The following is a 27,503-nucleotide window of genomic DNA, read 5'->3' as shown; positions in this document are numbered from 1 at the left end:
CACTGGGTCCAGGGCCCTCCTTTCCTGGCTCGAAAGGTCAGGTCCAGGTGGGGCTGACCTGCTCAAAGCCTCCAGGAGGACGGTGGCGGGAGATACGAGCCCACTGCCACGGGTCTATGCTGGGCACCCCCTCACCCAGGCCTCCCTTCTCCGGCCCCTGTCCAGGGTGTCCTGTGTATTCTCAAACCCACACTTCCCCCGCCTGCGGGGCTGGAGCCTCCATTTAGGGAGGTAGGACCCCGGGGAAACAACACGTGGTGTTTCGGATCCAAGGAAAGGGGTCCCAGTGCACGGTGAGACCGGAGGGGAAGGTCTGTGGAGGGAGACGCTGGGGGAATATGGGTGGGAGGGCCCTGTAAGCCTGGCACCCTGCCTTTACTTCCTCAGCAGTCTTCTCCTCCTCCCCCCTCGCTGCTCCTTCCTGCCCCTGCCCCTCTCACTGCCTCTTTATTCTCTTCTCCCGGTCTTGCCCCGAATCTCAAAATTAAAAGAAACCTCAAAAGTCACCTAAATCCTTACTTCTCCATGTGTGGTCCGCCGACCAACCGTAAGGGCATCACCCGGCGCTTATTACAAATGCAAGAGTCCCAGGGCGCCCGGGGCGGCTCAGTCGGTTCAGCGTCCGACTCTTGATTTCAGCTCAGGTCGTGATCTCGCGGTTCGTGAGTTTGAGCCCTGAGTCCGGCTCTCCTCTGACAGCGCGGAGCCTGCCTGGGATTCTGCCTCCCCTCTCTCTGCCCGTCCCACTCCCCCAAATAAATAAGTAAACATTAAAAAAAGAAGAAGAAGAAGAAGAAGAAGAAGAAAGGCAGAGTCCCACGCTCCACCCCAGACCTCCTGCATCAGAGACAGCCCCAGGTGACGGGCACATGCGTGTAAGTTTGGAGAGCACCCGTCTGAACTGCCCCACTGCCTGCACGGTCACCGTCTGGGCCCATTGTGTCACCCCATGGGACTGGGGGGTGCAGTGACCAATGCCACCATGTAATGACCCTGCCGTTCGCTGGGCTGCAGTCACCTGTCCTGCTGATTCGTAGAGTCTTGGCCAGAAGCGTGGGGTTCTCGCCGACCTACGTGTGTGCATGCGTAGGCACGTCTTGGGGGTCTCCGTGTGTGTCCCCTGTGGCCATTTACTAAGGCACGTAGCTCAGTCTCGAAACAGTGACAGACATCAATTATCCGGGCACAGGCAAAGGAGCAAAGGACGAAACGATTTCGGAGAATGCGTATCTGCCAGTCATAGTGAATGGTGCAGGGAAGGGTAAAGGGCCAGCCAGTCAGGAGTGGCGGTTTTGGGGCGTTGGAGGAACCTGCGGGGAAGAGGGCGAGTGCCGAAAGAACCGAGTTACTACGGATCTGCTGGCAGCCAGCCACTGTGGCACCACAAACACTAGCCTGCCTCTGAAAGGGGCCAGCGCAAAGGAGTGCAGAGTTAAGATGAACAGACCAAGCGCCGAGGACACCGTGCGAGCCCTGGATCCAACCGTTCCTGAAGCCGTGCACGATCCTGGACTCTGCACTTTGCTAGGCCCATAAATTCCATTTTGGCCTAGTCCTGATTGACTTGAGCTTCTGTCTTACTGTGTTTAGTCCTTTCAAAAACCTAGTGAGTACAGTTTTACTTCACTTGTTTTCCAGACGGGAAACAGAGGCTCCGAGAGGGCCAGTGCCTTGATCAAGGCCGCACAGCAGCCGTCTGGAATCTATCCAAGTCAAAGCCCATGCGATTTCCACTACTCCCAGGTGGCAGTCCAGCATGGGGGTGACACCCTACAGTCAGGGGGTGGGGTATGGTCTTCCATGGCAGGTAGTGAAGGGGCTTCCTGGGAGAGGTGGCCCTGGCGGGATAATCGGAACCTGATCCAACCGGAAACCGGCCTGTAGAAAGCCAGCAGAAGAAAGGATCCGCAGGTTACAAACCGGTGGCTCCTTCTTGTTTTCTGAGGTTTTTTTTTTTTTCTTAATTTGTATTTTTGTTCCAGTTGCCAACTCTGAAGAAACGGAAGATCTCCTGCAAAAACACGATGTTCAGCTTTGCTGGAAAATCAGGACTGGCAACAGCAGGCAGGTGGTTCCACATGGCGAGAATTTGCCGGAGCTGGGTGGTGGGGGCCCTGCTCCGATGGGCTCCAATGCCTACTCTCCACGGCCCCAGCCGGCCGTGTTCCCTGCCCAGCCCGGCATCCGAGTTCACGGCCGCGTGGCTGGGACCGCAGTGCTGGGCGGACGCTGTCCTCTGAGAACCCAGACTCGGGTGAGATGGGGCGCAGGGGTGGGCCCTCACCAGCCGCCCAGCCTCTGTCCACTCGGGCTGCTCCCAAGTCCCCCGTTCCTGGTACCCAGCAGGGGCTCAACACACCCTTGCGGAGTGGAAGAAGCAAACGAGTGTGTGTGAGCCACCCGGAAACTCCACTCCAAGAGGCAGCGTGGTCTGGAAGTCGGGACGTGAGCTCTGGGGTGAGACGGCTCGGCACGGACTATTACCCACCGCTCACAAGTGTATCATTGGGGGGTGGGGAGTTACGTTCCCTTCTGTGCCTTCAGCTACCCCTCCGGAAGATGGGAATAATAATAGTCAAACAGGGTGGCGTGAGCGAAGGGGTAAGCTGTCCGCAAACAACCATTAGCCTGACCTCTCCCACCGGTGGACAGACTTGAGACAAATTCCTTCCCCCGGTCCGGGCCCCAGTTCATCCAAGGTGGTTAGGTTTGACTTTGTCAGGACCTGTCAGCTCTGGTATTCTGTCACTAGGAAAAGTCAGCATTCGGGCGAACTCCTGGAGCTCATCACAAACAGGCCCCCGGGGCCACCGGGGGCTCTCTGTTAACCACCTCTCTGCTGAGGTCCAAACAGACCTTCGATGGCCGTCACGGCAAGGTCACTCAACGCCAAATTCCTTTCCATTCAGCCCCAGCTCCAGCTCCGGGACCAGCTGGGGCTCCTTTACTCCAAGTCATGATACCCCGAAGGTACAGGGACACGGCTGGAAGGAGCGAGCCCTCGGGGGCCCCTGGTGGGGTCCCCGGGGGGTCCCGTCCTCACCCCTGCAAGCACGCAAGCAGAGCTCTCACCACAGGCGCTGCACTGCGGCTGGCGCTGGGGCATCCAGCTGGCAGAGCTGTTTCCATTTCTCTCACACGCCCCCGGATGGGAAATGATTCATGAAAACCAAGAAGGTAAAATTAGCCCAAAGGCTGCCGAGTAATTTATGCAGCCAACAGGGCCAGGAGGGAGGGAAGGCCCACGCTGCCAGCTCAGTGTGGCCTCCCAGGGGCTGGCAGAGGCCAGCCTGGCCATCGGGAGCCTCTGTCTCTGGGGTCTTCTATTTCTGGACTCAGCCTCCAGGGCCGTTGGCAGGCCTTCCGGAACCATCGCTGACCCCCGCCCCACCACACTCCACAGACCCACATGGCTGCCGCTGGGGACCTGCTAAGTGCCGGGGGCCTGCTGGGGAGAAGCTCAAGCATTTCATCATGTCAACCCCAAGCCTTCCCAGGTGAGGAATGAATGTGCCGAGAGCTCAGGTAGGTGGCCAAAGGTCCGGGGCGAAGCCAGAATTCCAACCCCGATCTCATGAACTCCAAAAGCTGCACTTCCCCCCCCCCCGCCCCCCCCCCCGCCCCCCCCCCCCCCCAGCTGGGTGTTGCCCGCCCAACTTGGGAGTTCTCAGGGTGGTCCGAGGGCAGTGGACCCAGCGGGGATTCCCTGGCAAGTCCTACCACATGCTCTTCACCGTCTCACGACTAATCAATACCAGAACCAAGCCCCGCTGTCCCCGCGTGGCAAGGTGGAGGGTCCCCAATATCCTAGTGTCTTAAAAAGGGGTTGAGAAAATGCGGCATAAAATCGTACCCCATAATGGAGGAACAGAACAGCAGACAAAAGCGAGCCCCATGGTCTTCCTTTACAGGGCTGTGCGCCAAGGCCCAGAGAGGGGAAGGGACTTACTCAAGGCCACACAGCAAACCTGTGGCAGAGCTTAGGATGAAACTGCATCTCCCGAGTCCCACTGCAGGGAACCTGCTGTCAAAACTATTTACAAAGACAGCAAATCTGAGTGGGAGGGGGACTCCCTACCCGCAGGGGCAGCTGAGGCGGAAGTCACCCCGGAGACCTCCTGGGGCCCCCTGATCTGGTTATGTTTGATATCCGCCCACACTTCTGGAACCTACAGGGAACATGTGAGCACCTGGAGAGGCTCCTCAGAAGGCAGAATCCTGCTCCAGACCTGTGGGAACCTGGGAGGGGTCACCTCGCCTCGGGAGCCTGGGGAAGAAACGCGCCCGCGAAATTGACAAGAAGACGTGTGTGTGTGTGTGTGTGTGTGTGTGTGTGTGTGCGCGCGCGCGCGCGCACAAATCACCCAGCAGGTTGTGAGTGTTCGTTAGGAATGCAAGGGTCCCGCACGGACGCAGTCACAGTGCTCACCCTCAGCCCCTCTGGCCCCTGGCTTGGCCCAGAGGAAGCCCAAGGCCCGTCACAGGTGACACCCCACCACCACCCATGCAGCTGAGCCCCCCGGGGCAGGCAGCTGAGGGCCAGTGCGACAGCTCAGGGCAGCACCGCTCACTCCCAGGACACAGTTCAGAGCAGCTCAGCGGCACTGTCCCCCCTCAGAGGGACCAGAGCTGCCACGGCTCAAGCCCTGAGCTCGTCAGCACTTTCAAATATCAACATGCTAAGTGGGCCCTTCCCCTCGAGGCTCGAAGAACGGCGGCTTGGTATTCACTTCACTGACATCCAGGAAGACTGAGTTGCTTGTCTAAAGCCTCAGTCATTCATGGAGTCATTCACTTGACACATTTTTACCAAGCACCTGCCGTGCTGTGCATCGGCACCACCAAGAGCCAGGCAGGTGTATTTTGCCCTGGGGGTCCTCCTGGCCACAAGAAGCATTGTGGTGGTTCGCACACAACCTCTGGAGCCACACCGCTGGGATTCAAATCCCAGGTTCACCCCCATATGACTCTGGGGAGTCACGTAGCCTCTCTGGGCCTCAGTTTCCTCAGCTGTCAGTGGACGATAATAATGGTATCTACCCCATGGGGTTGGTCTGAAGATTGAGTGAAATGTTACAGGTCAACACGTGGACTAGCACCAGGCACATAGTAAGTGCTCAATAAATACGAAGTCATTCATGACCCAGGACCCATGCCCACATCAGCCACGCTCGTAATTCAGAGCTAGGCCAGCTCAGTGCCTTTGGTGTGACCCAAAAGCGTGACTGGTAAGGGTTCTACAGCTAGAATCAGGAGGTGGGGTTCGAGTTTCCCCTCTGCCAGCTGCCAGCTCAGAGCAGCCCCCGGGCCTCTCTGAGCCTTGCTTTCTCCGGTCTTAAAATGGGCCCGATGATGGCTGTTCTCCTGCCTCCCTGGCAGGAGCACCCAACGTCCCAAGGGTTGCTGTGGCCCCCTGCCCACACGCCACAGGACAGGTTCAGAGAGCAAGCCCCCGCCCCAGCGGGACAGATGGCCACAGCTGACACAGCCACACTCTGTCCCCCTGCACCTCTAGCGACGAAGAGGGTTTGTGCCTGGTGCTGGGGAAGGGCCGGGCCCCGGGCCAGCTACGGTGCTTCTCGCTTCTTAGGAAATAATCCCAACCCTCTGTGCTCACTGACCGCACATGCCACTGACCGAAGGGGAAGAGGTCAAGCAGGCCTGCCCAGCTAGGCACCTTCTGCCAAGACTGTCACATTGGGTGGCCTCACGAAAAAGAACTGAACAAGAAGCCAGACAGCCTGGGTATAGTCTCAACTCCAGCGGCGGCTACCTGTGCGGCTTTGGGAAAGTCACTTAACCTCTCTGAGCCTCGGTGTCTGCATCCGTGAAATGGCCTTGGCCGGGCCACCCGTTTCACGGGTGGCTGTGATGAGCTGATTAGATGATGGCATCGGAGGTGGTTTAGACCTTGAAGGCTGGGGAGGAGGTGAGGAAAAAGCAAACGCGCCATGTTTCCAGCGCTAAGTATAAATCACCTGCAGAGATTTGCCCTGGGAGCTGAAAGGCAGACCCATGCCTGGACCAGCCAGTGTGGCCCAGAGGGGCCCCAGGGCTCTCCGGGGAGAGGCTGGCCCCAAGCTGCTTTCTTCTCCTGCCCACCCTGCAGGCTAAGGGAGATCAAATCCCCGGCCACAACGGGCCCCATTGAGAGCCGGTAAATCTGCCCGAGGTGTGGGGTTACGTTACCAGGCTCCCGGCCACCACCACTGAGCGAAGGGTCAGGCTGACCTCCTTCCCTCCCCGTAGGCCCTGGTCCAGGACCTGCAGGGCCAAGCCGGGAAGAAATCCAATTACCCGCTGCATTCCCAGGCAGCAGCCTCCTCTGGGAAATCAGCGAGTGGACAGGGGGATGAGACCTTTGCAAAGGCTGGAGTCATCCCAGGCTGCCCACCGGGAGCACAGGCCCCTGTCCGCAGGGGTGAGGAGCGCAGCTATACAGGCGAGGCCTCGGGATAGAGCACTGTTGGGATTCTGCTGGGCGCCTGGCACAACACTTTGCGTTTTACCTGTGTTCGCCTCTTTGTCCTCACAGAAGCCCCGTGACGCAGATGCAGTTGTCACCTCTATTTTACAGAGGCTGGAACTGAGGCACAGAGAGGTGAAGGAGATTTCCCAGAACCACCAAGATTTGAAGGCCACCAAGAGCCCACTTGCCACAACAGCCACCCAAGCGATGGGTCACGCAAAAACGCGTCCTTTGAGTAAGGGTAGAAAAACCCAAGTGTGAAGGAGGAAAGTGTCCAGGGCCCGTGGCTACCGTCGGCAGCTCTCTGGGGACTTGGCAGGGGACAGGAGAGCAGCCCTTTCCCCCGGCTCTAAAGAAGAGACACGGGAATAGTTTGGGAACTACAGGGTGACATTTGGTTCTGTGCAAAGTCTCAGTGGACAGACTTTAAATATTGTGCAATAAGCATTTAAAAAATGCAACAGGCGGGGTGCCTGGGTGGCTCAGTCGGTTGAGCGGCCGACTTCGGCTCAGGTCACGATCTCGCGTCCGTGAGTTCGAGCCCCGCGCCGGGCTCTGGGCTGACGGCTCGGAGCCTGGAGCCTGCTTCCGATTCTGTGTCTCCCTCTCTCTGACCCTCCCCTGTTCATGCTCTGTCTCTCCCTGTCTCGAAAATAAATAAAACGTTAAAAAAACAAATTTAAAAAATGCAACAGGCTCCCGTACCCAGCAGTATAGCTACTCTAGGTAAGCCCAGGAAGGCAGAAGAATAAAATCAGAATTAACCTAAATGCCTTTCATTAAGAGAATGCAGGAAGAGAGAAGGAAGAGAGGAAGGAAGGAAGGAAGGAAGGATGGCAGGAAGGAAGGAAGGGAGGGAGGGAGGAAAAAACAATTATAGTAGTTGACTATGCAAAACCATGACTAGATTTCCTAGATCCAATGTTAAGTGAGAAAAGCATTGACCGAATGATCCGTAACCATTTGTTTGAACACACACACACACACACACACACACACAGACACACACACACACACGTACCCATTACAATGGCACATATTCCTACAGGTTCTGTGTGTCGATGCATAGAAAAATATCCAGAAGGCTATACGCCAAAGTAATAACAGTGATGATTAACCCTGCGGAGGCGGCTGGAATGTTGTGGTTATCCAGGAAGAGAATACTTAGCTGTTTAAATAATATTTGACGTTTTTGCAACGAAAAGGTACATTTGTATATTCCATACACGATTAAAACTTAGTAAAACAACATAAGAAAAGACACGGTGGGCTGCCTGGGGAACCAGTGAACTCCCTGTCCCTGGAATTACAAAAGCATCCACCCTGGGGTGGAGGGATTCGAAAAAACGTGAAGAAAACAAGGGTAGGTGGGTTAGCTGGCCCTTCGGAACCTCAGAGCCTTATCAGGGCAGTAGGAGCAAAGCCCTTATTCTTCGTGCACCAAGAGTGGCTTTAAGGAAGCACAGAGCTTCGGACGCTAGAGGAGGGAGAGGCCGTGGACCCTCACCGTGACTTGGGCAGAGACGCACAGGCCAGTCTCTCCACCCCCCTTCCCTCCCAGGGACTCCTAGCTCTAGGCTCTCAGTCCCAGCAGCCCCCAGCCACTGGCCAGCATGCCCGGCGTTAGCCTCAGACTCCCAGCGTAGGGGCTGTGTCTCTGGGAGGACCTCACGCTGGGGACAAGAATTCAGGACAGAAGGAGGAGAAGAAATGCTCATAAAGCTGACCGCCCCTGTGACACCGAGCCCAAGCCATGGCCATGGCCGCGGGCGCATGGTGAGCCCTAATCCACAACAGGCTGAGCCCCAGCCCCAGCCAGCCTCTGACCCCCGACAATATAAAAAGCAAAGGTCAATGAAGCTCTTACCTCGCCTGGCAAGACAGCAATGAGATCGAGCCAAGAGCCAAGAGACATGGGTCTGAGTCCCAGCACCTGCCCTTGACTTCTCCTAAGAGACCCTGACAAAGTCACTGAGCCCCATGGCACCTCAACCCTCTCGTCTGCACAAAATGGGCGGAGGGTGGCTAACTCCCAAGCCGGCTGCGTAGCTGAAATGAGACATCGTCCACATAGTCGCTTTGTGGGCTCCCACAAAACGTAGGGCCCCATCCAGGCCACGGATACAGGGCACTGAGGAACGGAGGTGGCCACGACGGAGCTCCAAAAGCAGCTAGACTTGCTGCAAATCTGAAGCCCAGAGGCAGCCAGAAAGGGGCCCGTTTGTGGCCCCAGGCAGGGACCAGGAAGGAACACACAGAAGGATTCTCCAGGCGGACAGAGACAAGGACGCGCGAGGAGACAGGAGTAAGTCTGAAAGAGCAGAGGAGCCTTTCTTGGCCACTGTCCTGGGCCAAGGGCCAGGGTGCTCAGAGAGGGCAGGGAGCCACTGGCGGGTGCCAAGGAAGAGTGCGGTTTCTACCTGAAACTGGGGGAGGGGACTCCAGGAGCCAGGCCAGTGAGCCCTTGCCTCACCGGTAGCCAGGGAACTGGGGCAGAGGCAGGTGACAGATCCGCAAAAGGAAACCAAAGGAGGAAGAGCAAAGCTCAGTCACAGAGCAGCCATGACCGGCTGCAGTGGGCCAAAGGGCCGGACTTGCCCTTGGGCCCGGGGCATAGCCTTGGAGGATCTGATCCGGGAGAGGGGCCACTGAGAAGCAAGGAGGTCCCACCTGGTGCTCACGGTGAAAAGCGCCAGCTCTGGCCAAGGCTGGCAGCAGCATGAAGCCTGAGGGAGGGCTGCCCCAGAGCCTCCCTCTGTCACCCCAGGGGGACCCTAGGGCCGTGGCAAGTATGGAGTCCAGTGTGGGACCAGCCCAAGGCAGAGAGAGCCACAGAGGTCCAAGGACTCAGGCCTTAAGCCTCCAGATACAACCAAGGCCACTGTCAAAACCAGAGCCCCTCAGGGACTCCTGGTCCTACAGCCAGCACCTAGACAGGCTGCAAATCCCCGCACCCCCCCTTCCCCGGCCCCATCCCGCAGGATCCAGGGCAGCTGGACTCCCCGCTAAATGGCAGCCAGACAGTCCTGCCTGCCGCTGGCTTGGGGGCCCAGCCTACAGGGAGCTGCAGGGAGGGAGCAGGAGGCTGGGCCTCTCTGAACGGGGGGCCCCAGAAGAGGGTGTAGGTGGGGCGGGCAGGAGAGGGGCCTCCCACAGCTCTCTCTCCTCCCCGCAGGCCAGCCTTCTCCCTGGACCTGTGGCCACACGCAGGCCCGGGCACACCACGGGCTGTTCCCAGCAGCCCCCAGACAGGGCGGGCTGGCTCCTCTCCTCCCCAGGCTGAGACCACCGCAGCGACACTCACCTGGCTAGCCCCGGATGGGACACCCACCGTCCGTCATCGCCTCAACCAAGAGTTCACTCCTCAAGCCACACCCGCAGGCCTCAGCCCTGACCCAGCAGAGGGTGGGTGCGGGAAGCCACTTCAGGCGGCTGTCCACTGTTCACCTCCTGTTCGGACCCCACGCCATCGCGCCCAGTGCCTGGTCAACCTCAGGCCTCAGCCTCGGACCTCGGCCTTCCCTCCTCCTGCCCACATTCCCTGGCATGGCTCTGGACTCCTTGGGGGCGGCCGGGACACCCCCTTTGACAGTTCATAGCACGGGTAGCATCAGGCAGCGGGGACACGAAGGCTCCACCATGGCCAGCCAGCCACGACAGGTGCCAACCCACTGACCAGAGCAGCCTGGGAAGGCCTGCTGCTCACACCTGAGGATTGATTGCCTGCCCGTCCAGCCAGAAGGGACCCAGGGGCCACCAGGCACCAGCAGAATCATGGGGCTGGCTGCCTCAACTGGGACAAGGATAGGCCGGCTCACCAACAACTTACCCCACTGGGCACCAAGAAACTGCCTTCCTGGAGGCTGAAGACCGAAAGGAAACACCACTTGGATGGCCCCTTCGGTCGTTTAAAGCACCTCCTAAGCTGGGACTTTATCTCCCACCTCAGGACCTCCGCCTCCAGAATAGTCTTCAAGTCCTGACTCAGCCTGGCATTCAAGGCCCTCCCGGTCGGGCTCCCAGAACTATCTCCTCTCCCTTTTCGCAAACACCCAAGACCACGTCCCTGAACCACCCGATCCTCAGGCCGTCTGCCTTTCCACATACTGTTCCCAGGGCCTGAACTTTCCTGCCTTCTTCCTCCACCTGGCAAACTTCTACTCTCCCTTCGAGGTCCAGCTCTATGTCGCTTCTTCCAGGAAGCCTAACGGGCTCTCCCTCTCCCACCCCTCCCCTCCCCGCCACATCCCTGAGCAAGTAGGGCACTTCCCACCTTCAATCACAGTTACGATCTGGGCCAGAGCTCCTCACGCTATTTGTGAAAGAGATTTTTTTTTTTTTTTAAGTTTTCCAATCTGTTGCCAACTGATGCTTTTGTAAGTTACAATAAAGAATGACACAGCAATGTCAAGTTGCAGTAGGAGTTTTTCATCACTTACTCTCAATGTTGTACCTACCTCGCTGCACACCAGTAACACACAGCCCAGAGATGGGGAGAGGTCTAGCAGACCACCCTCTCTTTGGGTTCGGGGCCCATCGAATCACGTGTTTATGTTTGGTCCTCCAGAGCCCAAGGGGCACTCCCCGATCAGCTGTCCCAAATATTGGCTGGGAAGGGCCCAACAACCCTGTAACACGGGCAGCACCCGTGCTATGCGGCCCCATTTCTCAGACGAGCACACAGAGGCACAGAGAGGATGAGCGGCCTGGCCGACGCTGTACTTTCTCAGGACTACCCAGCATCACAGGGGCAGGTGCTTGGGCCCAGCAAGTTTTCCAGCCGACCCTCCTTCCCAGCACAGCCGCCTCTAAGAGCAGTTCCCACAGAATAACAGCGACGCAGCCCCACACAGTAGAGAAGAGCTCAGCCTCCGGAATCAGACAGACCTGGGTTCAAGTCCTAGCTCTGCCTTTCACAGCTGTGGGGCCTTGGGTAAGTCACTTCACGTCTCGGGGCCTCACTTTCTTCTCTGTTAGTGGCGGCTAATAACACCGGCATGATCAGGTGGCACACCGCTTCAGGAAGGGCCCGGCCACACTTACAGGCTTCGTTCAAGTTGGGCTATTGCTGGTGTTTACAGAGGCCCCGGGGATCACCCAGCCTGAAACTTGGCCCTGGCTCCTCCCTTTCTGCGTTTCCTCCACCCAAGACCCCAGGTCCTTTCTGGGGGGGTAAATTCTTCCCCTGGATGCTAAGTTGGCGGATTTCCTTTGAAGATTTCACCCCTCTGGCCTCCCCTCCCGCAGTCTAAGTAAGGACCCTGCCCCCGTCCCTGGGACACCTTGAGCCTCTGACCTCTTCACCTCCTCTCTAAACACGAGCCACTCTGGCTGCTCTGGCCTTTTCTCTAGGGTGCAGCTGTCTGGGGAGGTGCCTTGCAACACCCTGGGAAAATGCTGCCCTGTTGGGTTGGGGCAATGAATGGCCCGGCTGCGGAGAGGTCGGGGACGGGGTCCCAGCTTGCAAGTGTCTCCCCGCACCTCCCCCTGCCTCCTCCCACCTCCCCCTACCTCCGCCCACCAGAGCCCAACTTCCCCGTACCTTGGGCCATGACAATGCTGAGTCCACCTGGGCCGGGTCCCAGTCAGCTGCCCTCACGAGAGGCTCACTCCCTGCTGGGGGGGAGGGTCCAGTGGGCCACTCCCCATGCCCCTCAGCCGCCCCAGAGCCTCCCAGGCCGTCCATCTCTATCCCCCGAGCATCGGGCAGCAGGAGCCCTTCCCAGTCTTCACCCCTTTCCCTTGGGGAAAGTGACAGATAGTGGGAGAAGCCACTCTGGGAAAGCTGACACTGTGGGGGTGGTTCCATATTTACTTGCTTGGTGACGTCCATAGCAGCCCAGCTCAGTGCCCAGGTCAAGCTGCTCGTCTCCTCTCCTGGTCCCACTCGGGCCCCCAACCCCGCCATTAGCCCAGGAGAAGCCCCGTTGGCCCTCCCCACCCCAGCACCTTCGCGGACGCACATTCCCGGGGGCCGCTGCGCCCCCGTCCCCTCAGGAAGGGGTGATCCGCTGCCACAGCAGATAGTCAAGCAGGACCCGACAGCCTCTCCTTCGGGAGAGCAGGGTGCAGAGACTGGGCCAAAGGCCCACCCTGCTCTGATGATGGCAGGATGGTGGGTGCCCAGGAAGGGGTGTCAGATTTGGGGTTGAGCTTGGTCGCTCCCTAAACAGCGTGAGCCCCAGCGCACCGCTCTCCCGCTACGAGGCTCTATTTTCTCAGCTCCCAAATGGGGGTCACGAGAGCTGGGGTATTCACAAGGGATCTGGAGGAAGGCAAAGTTGGGAAGCGTCCCCGCTGGCCTTACGGGTCGGGTTGGGTAGGTTAGAGAGAAGGGTGGAGGAGAAAGCCCTAGAAGCCACTGAAGGCTCCAGAGGCCCAGGTGTGCCTTTGCACACAGGGTCCCCACCCCTCGGCACCCACCCGGGATCTGAGGCCGAGACCGGGGAGCAGGACAGCCAGCAGCCCTCCCGTCCTCCTCCCTTCTCCCCTCGCCCAGCGTCATTTCTTCGTGGAGGTTCTTGGCCTGTCCAGATATGCCTGCGAGTTCTCACTCATGAGGTTCCCAGGTGGGGAGAGGGTCCTGAAACCAGCTGTGTAAACCAAGAGCTTATAAATAAACCCCACATTTAAAGCACCCAGGAGACCTGCAGGGAATTATTATGTAACACAGGCAGGTGACCCCTGAGGCTTCCTTTATAAATGTGGGTTTCCTGAGGTAATTGGAAAGATTAGATTATAGCTGTGTGACCTGGAGCGAGTCACTTAACCCCCCTGAACTTGACTGAGCTTCCCCCATCCATAAATGGATGTAGAAGCAACCTCGTGGGGCATCGTATGTGTTCCTCTTAAATTTGGTCATGAGAAAACGGAGGAAAAAGTTTTCTTCCAGAGAACGTAGCACGGGACTGATACCAATGTCTCCATTTAATTTTTTTTTTTTTAAGTTTATTTATTTTTGAGACAGAGAGGGACAGAGCACGAGCGGGGGAGGGGCAGAGAGAGAGGGAGACACAGAATCCGAAGCAGGCTCCAGGCTCCGAGCTGTCAGCACAGAGCCCGACGCGGGGCTCGAACTCACGAACTGGGAGATCACGACCTGAGCCGAAGTGGGACGCTCAACCGACGGAGCCACCCAGGCGCCCCACTAATGTCTCCATTAACAGAAAGGGAAACTGAGGCCAAGACATGACAGGCCTTGAACACAAGCCCATGGGCGGGACGGGGTGGGACGGGTGTCTGAAAACGTCGTCAGGTCAATTTTAAGCAGGAGGCCCCCATGCCACGCTTAGCCTCTCATACCCAGGCCCTGCTGTCCCCAGCAAGGGGCACACGACTATTTCTGCACCCCAGGCATGCCTCCCTGCGGTCATGACCTCACACCCAAGGTGGCGATGCCCAAGCTGGCCCTATGCCACGCACAGGTGCCCCGTGCTTCTTTTTCTAGAGCCTCCATGAGGCCGGCATATCATCATCCCACTTTGCTGATGAGGAAACACAACCACAAGAGCAGCAGCCCCTCACCCAGGTCTCCCTGGGGCAGAAGCAGGACTGAACCCGAGGCTCATGTCCCTTCCCGTGGCCCAGCACTGTGCCCCCGACCAGCTCCCCTGGCTCCCTCTCGGTGCCCCCCTCCCTGCCAGGAGGCCAGCCCAACTCGCTGGGTCCTAACTAGGGTGTCCTAGCTACCCAGAAACAGAACTGTGCCCCAACCCACCCACTCCGAGCCCCAGTGTGGAGGGTCAAGTCCCCGCCAGCCCACCTTCCACCTTGGGATGGCCACCCCCAGGCCCTCGTCCTTATCCCCGCTTGCCTCGATGACTGCCACAGCCTCCTAATTGGCCTCCCCGCCTCCAACCTCACACCCAACCTGCTGCAGCAATCTGGGACCTGGATCTGATCTCCGGGTCGGCTGCCTCCTCCCTGCGGCCCCACAGACAGAAGGTAAACTCCTCAGCTCAGCAGCGTCGACCTTTTACAGCCTGGCTGGGGCAAAGCATCGGGGGTTAGGGCGGGAGGGCTCGGGAACCTGATGGCCTCGATGTGAATCCCCGCCAGGAGACCTTGGGCAAGCTACTCCACCTCTCGGAGCCTGGGTTTTCCATTTCCCCTAAAGAATGGGAAGATAATCGTACCAATATCAGGGTGCTGCTGGGAAGATTACGTGAGAAAATGCATGTAAAGCAGTTTGCACAGAGTAAGTGCTCAATTCATTCCCTCATTTTATAGACATCTGAGGTCCTACTACGTGCTATGCACTGTTCATACAGCAAAGAGCAAAACTGACGAGAATCCCAGCTCTCTGGGAACTGGCATTAGAGTTACAAGATGGCCAGAACCAAGATAAGTGAGGCCCACACAGGGCTCGTTCTATGTGTTCCACACTAAGAAAAAAGGCCGGGACGTGGAGGGACCAGGGGGTAGGGAATTTAAGACAGGAAGGTGCCCATGAGAAGGTGCTATCTGAGCAAATCCTGCCGGAGGTGAAGGGGCTTGCCCTGGAGATAACAGATAGGAGTGCTCTAGGGAGCAAGAACAACCAATGCAAAGGCCCTGAGGCAGGATCGGGGCTGGTGTGTTACTCATATTATTATTACTATTATTCCCTTTCCAGCCTCATCTCCCTCCACCTCCTCCCTTATACATAGTTTCCAGCCAAGGGAACTACCGGAGACCTTGTGTGGGCCCATGCCTTTGCAGAAGCCACACCCCATACTAGAATGCCTCTTTGCTGCCCAAATCCTCCTCGCCCTTCAAAACGCAGCTCAAAGCCTGCCTCCTCCTCAGGGAAGCTTTCCTTGACTTAGAGTCCGTGCCTCGCACCCTTCTGCTAGACCCTGTAACTGCTTGGTGAATCGCTCACCTCTCGCACTGGCCTGTGAGGTCTGCAGGGGCCAAGACTGGGCTCCCACACCTCACCCCCCAGCCCAGCACGGTGCCTGGCACAGGGACAGCACAAGCGTCCCGACCACCCGATGAACGAAGGAAGGACTGAGGGATGCCCCGGGCCTCCCCTCTTCCAGAGCCTCAGCCAGAGCCATCAGCACGAGGGTGGCTGCACTGTGTGAACACTGGACTTTGCAGCGCAGATACAAATCTGCAATAGGAAACAGGCTTTTTAAAAATAACAGCACATTTTTCTTTTTTCTTCATTGTTTTTTTTCTTTCTGCGCGGCTTATTTTTCCGGCGCAGCCCCTGGGCCAGCTGCAGGCCCCACTCTGAGAACATGGGGCTCTGGGGCCTCCAAAGACTCTTAGGCCCCAGCAGGGGTGGAGATGCAACAGGCCACCAAGCGGCTCGGAGCCAGAAACCCGCTTGCACAAACCCCAATATTAGGTGGGTGTTTCCTCCCGGAAACTCACCCCCCAATAAGGATTTTCTAACCCTGTGTGACGTTTCTAAAGGGGCTTCTCCTTGGGGGGGTCTGGGGTTCTCTGCCTTCATTCTAAGAGGGCATCCCTAGGGAGGCGGCATCAGAATGCCAGGGTCCCAATCCAGGCCATGCTACCGTGTCACCCTGGATCCTTTACTTCACCTCAATGAAGTAAATGGGCCTCAATTTACCCATCTGTGAAATGGAAATACAGCACGCACCCTGTGGAGTTGTCTTCCACAGAGCGACGTGCTTAGGACCATACCTGGCACGCCATGAGCCCTCAAAAAACATTTGCTGCCTTCATCGTCATTATCTCCGTCATCCCCGGTTCTCCCTACTCTGTGGCCCCTTCGCTGAATCATACACTCTCTCGCTCAGCACATCAGCAAGGGTTTGCAAATATCTCACCCTCTTGCCCTCCTGGAATCGCCTCTCAAACATCCCAGAAACACAGCCCTTCTGCGGCATGGACGCCTGTAAGTACGGGGAGCTTAGTTTCTGTACTCTACAGGCCGGTCACGGCTGACACCTCCTTCTGGCTGCACCCACCTGCCCTTACGCCCGGGAGACAGCATTCACTCATCCTGTCCTTCACCTCCAGCATATAGTGAGCCTGCAGTCAGTGCTCGGGGATCCTTCAGAAGGTATCTATCGAGCAGCTCTTGCGGGCAGACGCTGGAAATACAGAGGCACGTGCACACACACACACACACACACACGCACACGCACACACACACACAAGCCAACCCAGGCACCGCCCCCCACAGAGCTCCCGGTGGTCTGACGAAAGGGGGAGACCACAATCAATAACCACACCCACAAATGTAAAAATTGCTACCCGGCAATGCAGCAAAGGGGAGGTACACGGGGCCATGAGAGGTTGTAATGGGGGATTCGACCTAATCAGGGAGGGCTTCCCTGAAGAGGTGATGCGGAAGCTGAAGGATGAGGAAGCCTAAGCAGGGGGAGTGCAATGCACAATATGAGGGGACGGAGGGGACAGGGCAGAGGGGACAATAGGAGGCAAGTGTCATGTCAGGTGGAACACAGCAAATGGAGGGATGCAAAATGGTGTCCCCATAGGGTCTGGAGGGCAGCTAAGGGATTTCTATCTTTCTCCTAACAGCAGTGGGAGTCCCTGAAGGGGTTTTCAGGCAGGGATTGATGGCCTCAGATTTGTTTGTCAACAGGGTCGCCCTGGCTGCTAAGGATGAGCCTCCCCGAGTCTGCGTGTGTCTGCTCATCTCTGCCTGGAGTGCTCCTCTAGTCCCCGTATCGGTCAGGTCAGGTCAGGTTATGCTGTAGGAACCAACATCCCCTCCCCCCAAATCTCAGTGGTTTAAGACAACAAAGGTCTTGGGGCTCCATCCCACATAGTGACACAAGCAAAAGCAAGAGCAGCCACCATCCCACCTACTGCTAGTTGCCACAGGAAAAGGGCACTCTGGACGGGCCTGTGCCAGGCACTCAATGCTTTGGCCCAATGCGACCTGCGTCACTTTAAGTTCACAACTCACTGGCCAGCCACACAGCCCCACCCAAACACGAGGGGGCCTAGACTCCGTCCTACCGTGTGCCCGGGTGAACTGGGAACTGTAGGGGACTGTAATGAGGACCACCAGACACCCTCCCACTCCGTCTTGCCCTTTGCCAGCCTTAACTCATTCCTCAGATCTCAACCGTTCGTATTCCGGAGGAGGGCCAAGCACGCGCAGGAGAAAACAACACACGGAGCGCGGCGAGATCCAGGAGAGGGTAGGAGATGGGGCCAAGGAGAGGGCAGAGGCCAGATCACTCCAGGGCTTTCAGGTCGTGGTGACAATTTGGTTCTTTATCCCAGAAGCACCGACAAGGCTTTTCACTGTTTTAAGCGAGAAATGGGAGGCCTGACGTGATCTTTTTTGGAACAGATCTGACAGACTGCACCGTGGAGTCTGGCATGGGAGGAAGGTTGCAGGTGGGCACTTAGGAGGCTCTGAACGTTGTCCTGGGGAGAGAGACCAGGATGCTGGAGAGGAGGGGAGATGGAGAGAGGTGGATGGATACACTCTACAGGCTCAAGTTCTCTAGACCTGGGGAAGGATGTGGACTGGGATGAGGGAACCGAGACACCAACGTTTCTGCCTTAAGGACTGGCAAGAAGGTGGCAGCTTTGGCCAAGATCAGAGCCCTCGGGGAGGCTTAGGGAGCAGATTAAGGGACAGCCTTGGATACCATGTGTTGGTCATGACTGTGACATAGCCAAGAAGACAGGCCAAGGAGGCAGCTGAATAAACAAGTACGGCTCCTGACTCGTAGTCCAGGGGTCTTTACTTCCTTCATACTCGCCAGTGACCTAGAACCGCGAAAACCTTGCCTCCCCACCCCCCGTCCGGGCGAGGAAAGATTCAGGTGATAGAAGTCTCACTTGACCCCAAGGAGAATAAATTCATGAAACGCATCAATCCAAGGGCCCTAGAAGACAGAACCATAACTCGTGCCGCTAGAGTATATAAGGGACGGTTGTGATGGTGGATCAAGGGCTCCTGGGACAAGAGAGGGGAGCCCCTCATCCTTGAGAATGTCATTAGAGAAGAGAACCAGACCCTGCCCCAGCGGCTCCTTGGAGGCCCTGTCAGTTTGGAACTGCGTGGTTCTGGGTGGGGCCTGCCAGGTCATGCTGATATTCCCCGGGATAGCACGGTTTAGCAGTAATCCCCGAGAGAGAACAACGCTTCTGAAATCAGGAGCGGGGCGTAGACGAGGCATCTTATCCCTATCGGCTTTAATCTCACAACTGCCTTGCCAGACAGGCTCTGTTGGCCCCATTTTAGGGATGGACAAGCAGGGTTCAGAGAGGCCAAAGGTAACTGTGCCAAATTCAAAGTCACGCGAGTTATGCGGCGGAGGGGGGAGGACTCCAACAGAGAAACCCCTTGTCATTAAACTCAAGCAGCCGCCTCGGGCTCTTCCCAGAAGGTGTTCAGACTTGCGCCCACACAGCACCCTGCGTGCACCTCCCGGAGAGCTGGTGGGTGAAGACCATGCCCCGCGTGGCCAGCTTCCTGGCCACGCACCCCACACTCCCAATGCCTCTCAAGGGGTACTGTGGACAAAGGAAGCTTGAGTGCCACAGGCATCAAGCTCCACGGAAAATTCGTTCGCCCCAGCCCAGACAAAAACCCCTAAGTTTATAGGGTTTCCAGCCATCAAGAGCAATCTCTCATTACTGCCTCCTGTCCCCGCGCACAAAGGGCTGGGCGTGCTTCCTTTCAGCCACTCCAAATTATATACCACGGCCTTTCTCCACATGAAGCAAACGTCTAAGAAGAGAGATTTAACATTTTTCTCTCCTAAGTCCCGGCCCATCCCGGGGGTCAAGCCTCTATTGCCCAACCCAGTTCAAGACAGAAGCAACTTTTCAACCGGCGTCGCCCAGCGTTCAAGAAATGTGCATTCCCCTTGCAGCGACTTGCCTAGGGCGTGCTGGCCTTGACCGGGGAAAGGTCATCGGCCGCTAAGTTTCTGCAGTTTCCGCGTGTGCGAGCGAGCACCTTGGGGACTGCGAGTGGGGGGATGGAGGAGGCTACACTCCACAGAGATTTCCCGAAGAGTCTACACCGCAACCAAGATTTCAAACGTATTAAAGAAACGGCCTCCGGCTCGGCCACATTTAGCGGGAAGTCGCGGGCTGCTTTGGAAGAGGCCCCACCGCCTCCCGAAGGGCCCGAGCCCCCCACAATGCCCCAGGCGCCGAGCCGAAAGTGCCCCCGAGAACTAGGCCAGCGGCCGCACCGAGCCCTCCAGCATTCCGCGCCCCGCCCCGCCCGTGTCACCGCGTTCTCATTCCGAACGCTCGGCCCGGGCGGCCGCTCCCATTGGTCGGCGGCCACGTCCGTCAGCGGGCGGAACGTCGGCGCAGAGAAAAGGCTACATTGTAACAAGGCGAGCGAGCGAGGAGCAAGCGGGGAGGAAGGAGGCGGAGGGGCGGCCCCCGAATCCCGCAGCAGCGGCGGCGGCGGCGGCGGCGGCGGCGGCAGCTACCTGCCGAGGGTTAACCCACCTCGGGGCCGGGACGAGCCGCCCCCCCTCCGGCCCGCGCCCGCGCCGCCCGGGTCCCCCGCTCCTCCCGCGCGGGCCCCCGGCCGCCCGCGCCCCCCGCAGCCGCTCGCAGCCCCTGCACCGGCGGCCCCCGCGCTCGCTGGCAAACTGCCGAGCGCTTTCCGAAGCCATTTTCAATGGCCACATTGGCTACCGGGGCTGACTCACCTTCCCGGGAATGCTGCGGCAGCCGCGGGGCCCGGGCGGCGCGGGCGGCCCGGCGGGCGGCTCGGCGGAGGCGGCGCGGCCCCGGCTGGCGGCCCCCGCGGCGGGAGCGGCCGCGCTGCGGGCGCGCTGGTCCCCGGCGAGGCAAAGTTTCAGCGCCAGCCTCGGCGCGGCGGCGGCGGCGACTCGCTGCTGCTCTCCTCCCCTGCTTTGACCACCATCTTATTAGTACAGGAAATGACATGGAAAACGGAAGAAAGCGGCGTTTGGGGCAGACGCGGACCCCCCAATTCAGGGGCCGGAGCCGGGACTCACCAGCCGCGTCCCAACCCGGCCCCGGAGAAAAACTCCCGGGGCCCCTTCGGCCCCCGCCCCGCGCGCTGCTCGGAGGGGGGAACCCAGCTCCTCGAACCCAAAAGGAGAGGGCGAGTTTTATAACCCAGCCCGCGGAGAAATCGAGAAAAAAAAAAAAAAAAAAAAAATGAAATGAAAAAAGAAAAGGTGAAGAGAACTTTCGAACTGGGACACTTTTTTTTTTTTTTTGGTCGGAATTAAAAGTTCTAGAATTTTAAAAAGGCATTCAGTGGCGGGGGTGAGGGGGGGTGTGCTCCCTAGCTCTCCTGGCCCCTTGGCTGCCCGTTTTGATCCAAATAGTCAGGGGGAGTTAATGCGTTTATATTTTTAACCCATTCGAGGCCCCGCCGCGCGCAGCAGGCCCCCTCCTGGTCCCTTTTAACCCTTTGAATGCCCAGCAGTTTGGAGATACAAACTAAAGTCGTAAAACACAGGAGACCAGCTACAAGCTGAGGGTAAGGGATTTGGGGGTTCGCTTGGAATGTTAACTGTTTATGGTGGGCTGCGGTTTTAGGTCGGGAATCGCACGTGTTGTTCAAATCGACATTTGTCACAGGGTTGGAGATTCTGAGAATCGGACAGGCTGGTCCCTGGCCGACCTGGAAAGGACGTTTACGCCTCGCTCACTTGCTCGGTTCCTCAGTTTCTCCGTCTGTGAATGGGATTCAATGTCACAAAGTAGCCAAGAAAAGATGGGGCGGAATTTTCGTAAAGGCAAAGTGTTTAAAAGTCTGAAAGTCTTCCTTCAGCGCCCAGAAGACCCGGAGGGGTTGTGATGGGGCAGAGGACACCGCGGGATGGCGTAACCAGGGCAACCATTCCCAAAATAACCCCTTTCTCTTGGCATTGTCTGCGAGGCTTGAGGCTGAACTGCAAGGTCTCCTGCCAGGGGAGGCTGTGCTGCGCTGGCTTTAAAACGCTAGCCATAACCCTCACTCAGAAGTTGCCTGGAGGGATTCGATCCCACCAAGGTGCCTAGGTGGGGCGCTGCCCACTGAGGGGCGCCTCATCCCTCCCCCGTCAAAAGTCCATCTGAGCCGACAAGAGCTGGCACAGGCAGCCTCCGGTGGGTACTACCCTGGGGATTCGTCCTCCCAAGGGAATGAAGTTCCTTGTCGACCTCGCTGCTGGCGGGGAGCCTGGCCGGGAGATGGGCGTCCATGGTCAGGTCCCCGGAAGTGCTGATGGCTCTTGGAGTCTGGATGTTGGGGGGGGGGGTGTGAAGGGCGAAAAACTTTATGTACCACATCATCTTTTCCCCTTAACTTTGACATCAAAAACGCAGCTTCTTCGGAGCCAGTGTCTGTTTCTAGCTGTGTGATCTTGAGTAAGTGACTTTCCTTCTCTGAGCCTCAGTTTTCTCATCTGCAAAGTGAGGCACACTAAATAACCCACGTGTCCTGCCAGCTCTGCGTGAGGGGCCATGAGAGTTGTATTTAAAGAGGCCCATCGCTGCGGGGCGCCTGGGTGGCTCAGTCGGTTAAGCTTCCGACTTCAGCTCAGGTCAGGATCTCGTGGTCCGTGAGTTCGAGCCCTGCGTCGGGCTCTGGGCTGACAGCTCAGAGCCTGGAGCCTGCTTCCGATTCTGTGTCTCCCTCTCTCTCTGGCCCTCTCCCGTTCATGCTCTGTCTCTCTCTGTCTCAAAAATAAGTAAACGTTAAAATAAATAAATAAATAAAGGGGCCCATCGCCAGGCTGGTCACAGTAACAGTAGCTAATGCCATAATTATATGGCATCCAATACAACGATAAAAGTTCCCGGAGTGTTCATCTGGTCCACACCAGGCAGAGTGTGGGGTACAGGGAAGTACCAAGATTAGTCAAACGGGATCCTTCAAGGACGTCTCCATCTGGCCTCTACGGAGGCACTCAGCTAGCTCGAAATAATTCGGTAATGAATGCACGCCCAGCTTCCCTAAGCTTTATGCTGGGGGCCAAGCGGCTAGGCAGGGGAAGGGCACTGAGGAAGGAACATTCGCGGCCTTCAAGGAGCATGGCACACCGAGGAAGTGATGTCAGAGGGGGGCCTTGCGGAGGCTGGAATTTTCAGCAGTGGTGAGATGGCATTTCAGGAAGGCCAACAGCTCGAGCAGAGATCTAGGGGTGTTGAAGTGCCCAGGGTGTCTGACGTGTGGTCAGCTGCGCCTGGAGGAGAGAGCGGGTGGGCGGAGGAACTAGGGATGAGGCCAGAAAGCCAAGCGGATAAAGAGAGAGTGTGGTCACAGCCTCCGAAGAGCCAAAGAGTGGTCTTTTAAGAGAATGAATGGGCTGGTAAGTGAGGCAAAGAGGGAATTTTTCCTTGTAGTGCTGGTTTTCTGTTTGAATCTCCCCACCCATTTGGCCCAGTCCGGCTTCCCTTGGCGAGGAACGCCGGGGTCCTGGGGGCTGCACCTGCGGAGCGGGGCCGGGTCCTCAGGCACCGCGGGCTGGGGAGCTGGCACCTCAGCTGTCACCCTCGGAGAGCAGAGAGATGCTCCACGGGACAGAGACCCGGGTCTGAGGCATAGCTCACGCTGTGTGACTTGGAGAGGGGGACTGTGCGGGCTCCAGTGTCCTCCTGCGTGATGTGAAGAGTTCGGGGCGGGGGTCTCACGTTCTGCCCTCGGGAAGCGGCCGCATAGCCGATAATCAAGACCAAGGCACAGGGAGGAATCTGAAACCAAGCTGGGAGAGTGGCTAGAACCATGTCCAAAGGGAGCCCGTGGCCACCAGGGGCCGGCACAGGTGGTCCGGGTTAGTGTGGGCAGCAAGTGACTTGAGGGCCTGAAGGTAATCGCCACGGAAGATAAGCTCACTTCAGCTCTGTGAGTGGAGGTGGGGGGGTGGGGGGGGGGCGCTCCGCTTGAATTCCCTGAAACTAGCAGGGGAGGGGGGATAGGGGATGGAAATGAACGCAACAGGCTGCACACACTTTTGGGGACGTTACCATTTTGACTCAATCCGAGGCAGAAATCATCACCATTTTTACAGAGAAGAAACCCTGCTCAGAGAGGTTAAGAAATTTGCCTGAGGCCACACAGCTAGTTAGAGGTGGCACAACATTCCAACCCAGGTCTGCCTGACCCCCTTGCTCAATATCTTCTGCTCTTGGACACTTCCGGTTCACTGTCCTTCTCCATCATGCAGCTTTTCTTTCTTTCTTTTTTTTTTTTTTAACGTTTATTTATTTTTTTGAGACAGAGAGAGACAGAGCATGAACGGGGGAGGGGCAGAGAGAGAGAGACACAGAATCCGAAACAGACTCCAGGCTCCGAGCTGTCAGCACAGAGCCCGACGCGGGGCTCGAACTCACAGACCGCGAGATCGTGACCTGGCTGAAGTCGGCCGCTTAACCGACTGAGCCAGCCAGGCGCCCCCATAATGCAGTTTTTCAACCTAAGGTAAAATATTTCCCAAGTTTCTCTCTTGGGCATATCACACAAAACGAGGAGACTAGAATTTTGGAATGTGAGGTCGGGGACTTTAAGACCTCCCCCCGCAAAAAATGTGCTGACGATCTGAGCCCCCTCCAGGTCCCTGTGAGGACAATAAGGGCTCTAAGTGACCCAAGCTCAGCTCTCTGGAAAGAAAAGCTAATCTGAGGCCTTTCTTACCCGCTAATAATAATGATACAGCAAAATATGCATCCAATGATACAGGCTAAATGCCTCCTGGCTCACTAGTCATTCACTTCCACATTTGCTATAAAACAAGCATGTTGTTCATGCCATCAACTGATGATCCCTTCTAAACCCTCAAGTGAGAAATTTCATTCGAGATTTAGTGCCTGGAAAAAACAAGAATAGAAAATCAACAGCATTGCGCCCCGGGGAACTGGCAAGCATGTCCCTTGCTAATAAGAAGAGCTCCATAACTGATCAGGTTTCCCTTTTTGCATAGGCTGCCAGGAAGCTCAGAGCCAAATCCCGCCCCCGTTCCCAACAGCTTTGGCAGTTGCTTCCTCCTCATTCCCTCTTTCTCACTTCTAATCCTGCGGACTCAGCTTTGTCTCATCTGTCTTTTATTAAAGACGACCGTCCCCCCCTTGTTAACGGCAAGAAATAAATATTTAAAATGAGTCCACATTTGGAAGAGTTTCTGAAGGAACCCGGATTCTCTGGGCCTTGTGTTAAGCCAGGCACGGTCCCCTTCTGGTCTTGTCTTGTTCACTTGCCCAACAGCTGAGGGATCCCTCTCTTGGAAGGAAGGAGGGACTGGCTTAAGACCGAGGGATTCCTCGCCCAGCTGCCGATGGTGGCTAAGGCCTAATGCCCTGGGTCAGATCATCATTGCTATTTTTTGCTCAACTGACATACAGCTTGCCTCTCTCCTGCCAGCTCCCCAGGAAGCACAGACCACCAGCCCCTACCTAACCCCCTCGGAGTAGCCCCCGTTAGTTCCTCCCGTCGAGGCACGGCAGGAAACAGACCCACCAAGAGTTGCCGGTGCAGGGGCCCCGAAACAGGACCTGGCTGAGGTGGCAGAAGGTCACTGTGCCCAGAGTGGGCCTCGGCGGGGGCGGGGGGATGGGCAAGGGAGGGCGATGAGGGGCAGATGTGCAGGGATCTGGGCCACACTTTCCCCCAGTTTGGACTTATTCGAAATGTAGCAGAAATCACTGGCCAGCTGCAAGCTTGGGAGACGGGGGAATTGATTCATGTTTCACCAACCACCTCGAGTGCCGGGTGAGTAGGTCGGCACGTTCAGAAACCATCTTGCTTAATTATCCCCACATTAGAGATGAGACTGACGTGCACACTTGCCTTTTTTTTTTTTCTGGCTGCCCAGCGTCTGACCTCCCTTCCGGTGACCGGGGAACTTCCCACCTTCTGACCTTGGGGAGAGGCAGGGCGTGACCCCCGCGGCGCCCCGCCGGAGAAGCTGAAAACACCAAAACTCCCTCTCCGGTGTCTGTGCCCCGCTCCCGAATTCATATGTTGAAACCTGATCCCCAATGTGATGACATCAGGAGGTGGGGCCTTTGGGAGGAGCTTAGATCCTGAGGGTGGGGCCCCCATGAATGGGATCAGCACCCTTACACAGGAGGCTCCAGAGAGATCCCTTGGGCCTTCGGCCCTGTGAGGAGACAGAAAGAAGACAGCCCTCTTTGAGCCAGAAAGTGGGTTCCCACCAGACCCTGAGTCTGCCGGCACCTTGATCTTGGACTTCCAGCCTCAAGAGCTATAAGAAACAGTTTTCTGTTGTGTATAACGCGCAGGGCCTTGGCAGACTGGTGAAGGCAGAGAAGGTGGAAACATTGATCTGAGGACCCGGGTGACCCCCTGCATCTCGGGGGGACTTCACTGTGTGCTGTGTTGGCACAGGTGGCTTCTACAGAAGTCTCTCTCTCTCAGTCTCTGAGTCTCCGTCTCCTCATCTCTAAATTGGGTTGGGAGTGTTGGCAACAATCATCATTGAAATGTTGAAATATGTCCCTAGTGTTGTCTTTTTCTTTTCGTTCATTAGGGATAAGAAGGGGGTGGTGGGCGGGATGGAGACTGAGGTATCACAGAGGCTGTTTTCCAGTCCCTGCAAACTCTGGGATCAGGCTCCTGAATGCTACACATTTCTAAGCGAGCAAGACCCCATGCAGATGCGGGAGCAGATTCGGGACTGCTGGGTGGAACCACATAGAGACAGATTTCGGCTGGTGGGGAGGGGGGTGGGGAGGGGACGTGGGGAGGGAAGAAATGGAGCCACTCCCACAACAAAGGGGCTGCCATTGCACATAGAGAGCTCCCTGTGAGCTAGGGCCTCTTGCGGAGATGATTTATCCCCAGGTCAGATCTCAGGTTTGATGAGTTCCAAAGTGTCCACCACAGGGGAATATGCTTGATTCTAGGAAAGCGCAACCACGTTGCCAGGTCACAGGTCCTGTCGTGAAGACAGCTCTGGGCCGGGAGCCAGGAGATGTGGGTTCTGGTCCTCCTCCTGCGGTTCGGCATCTGGGGGGACTAGAGTCGGGTCCTACATCTGTTCAGAGCCTCAGTCTCACAATCTGTAAAATGAAGGACCAGTTTTCACATGGCCATGCACGGAGACACCTCTGTCAGAGAGGAACTTCTCCCCGGTTGTGGAGAAGATACAAACCATGAAGCAGTGAGGATTATTTCATACAGCCAGACCTATGCATCTTAAAGAATCTTCTACTTGAGATTATGGGTTCTCTATTATTCTGGTGTTTAAATGTTCTTTCCCTTACCAACTGTTGGTAACAGCACGTGTAAACAATGTAGGCAGTTTTGGGGGGGGGGGTTTCTTCCCCCCCCCAGTGACCTTACTTGGCAAAACAAAAAGTTATCAAACAGTTAGTAATTGGTTGCCTCAGGTTTCTGGAATGTCTACTAGTCCGTGAAGTTAAGAAACATGGGAATCACTAGACTAGGTGTTTGCAAACTCAACATCACCACTGTGCTTCATCTTCACTAGCCTGATGTGCAAGTGGCATAGCTCATTGCTGTTGTAAGTGACACGATTTTGTTAGCAAGATGAGCATATTTTCCCGTGCCTATGAATCTTTTGTACTTCTTTTGTGAAGTGCTTGATCGTATCCTTTGTGCCTTTTAAATTGGGAACCTTGCGTCTTTTTATTGATTTATAAATGTAGTTTACGTATGAAGGATCGCGAAAGCCTTTGAAATATACAATGCAATTTATTTCCTCACTTCAGAAGGTTTTCGTAAGCTTATTTATGATGTCTTTTACTATACGGAAATTCAAATGTTTTCTGTTTTCCCTTTATTTATGGCTTTGTGGGCATGGTTAGAAAGACCTCCTTCAGGAAATTGTAAAAACATTGTCCTCAGTTTTCTTCTAATTTACTTTTAATATTTTGTTTAAATATTTTGATCCATCTGGAATTTATTTTGGTACAGCTAGTATTTGCCTCTGCATTCCTAAATTGTATGCTTATATTGCTAGCTTTTGATTAATCAGTTTTAGATGTTATCTGTTGATTTTTCTGACATGGTAGATGAGACTCTGAAATTCATTTACACTTTCTTTTCCCTGATGTCCGCCCCCCGCCCCAATTTACCACCACCATAGGCTCAATGTGGTCAGATCTCAATGTTGGATTG

At 56.5% G+C, this 27,503-nt stretch overlaps 1 protein-coding gene across 1 annotated transcript in view; it reads right to left on the bottom strand.

Moving 5' to 3' along the window:
• Positions 1 to 20,291, bottom strand: part of PRDM11 (PR/SET domain 11) — an 88,802-nt gene extending 68,511 nt beyond the window's left edge. The window contains exon 1 of the mRNA XM_043581029.1: positions 20,095 to 20,291. The gene's annotated coding sequence lies outside the window, so the exon portion shown is untranslated. The remainder of the gene's footprint in view (positions 1 to 20,094) is intronic.
• Between the last annotated feature and the right edge of the window lie 7,212 nt (positions 20,292 to 27,503).

Source organism: Prionailurus bengalensis, chromosome D1 (assembly GCF_016509475.1).
Source record: "Prionailurus bengalensis isolate Pbe53 chromosome D1, Fcat_Pben_1.1_paternal_pri, whole genome shotgun sequence".
NCBI classification, from domain to species: Eukaryota; Metazoa; Chordata; class Mammalia; order Carnivora; family Felidae; genus Prionailurus; species Prionailurus bengalensis.
The sequence above is the reverse complement of the archived record's forward strand: the minus strand, read 5'-3'. Positions and strand labels throughout refer to the sequence as shown.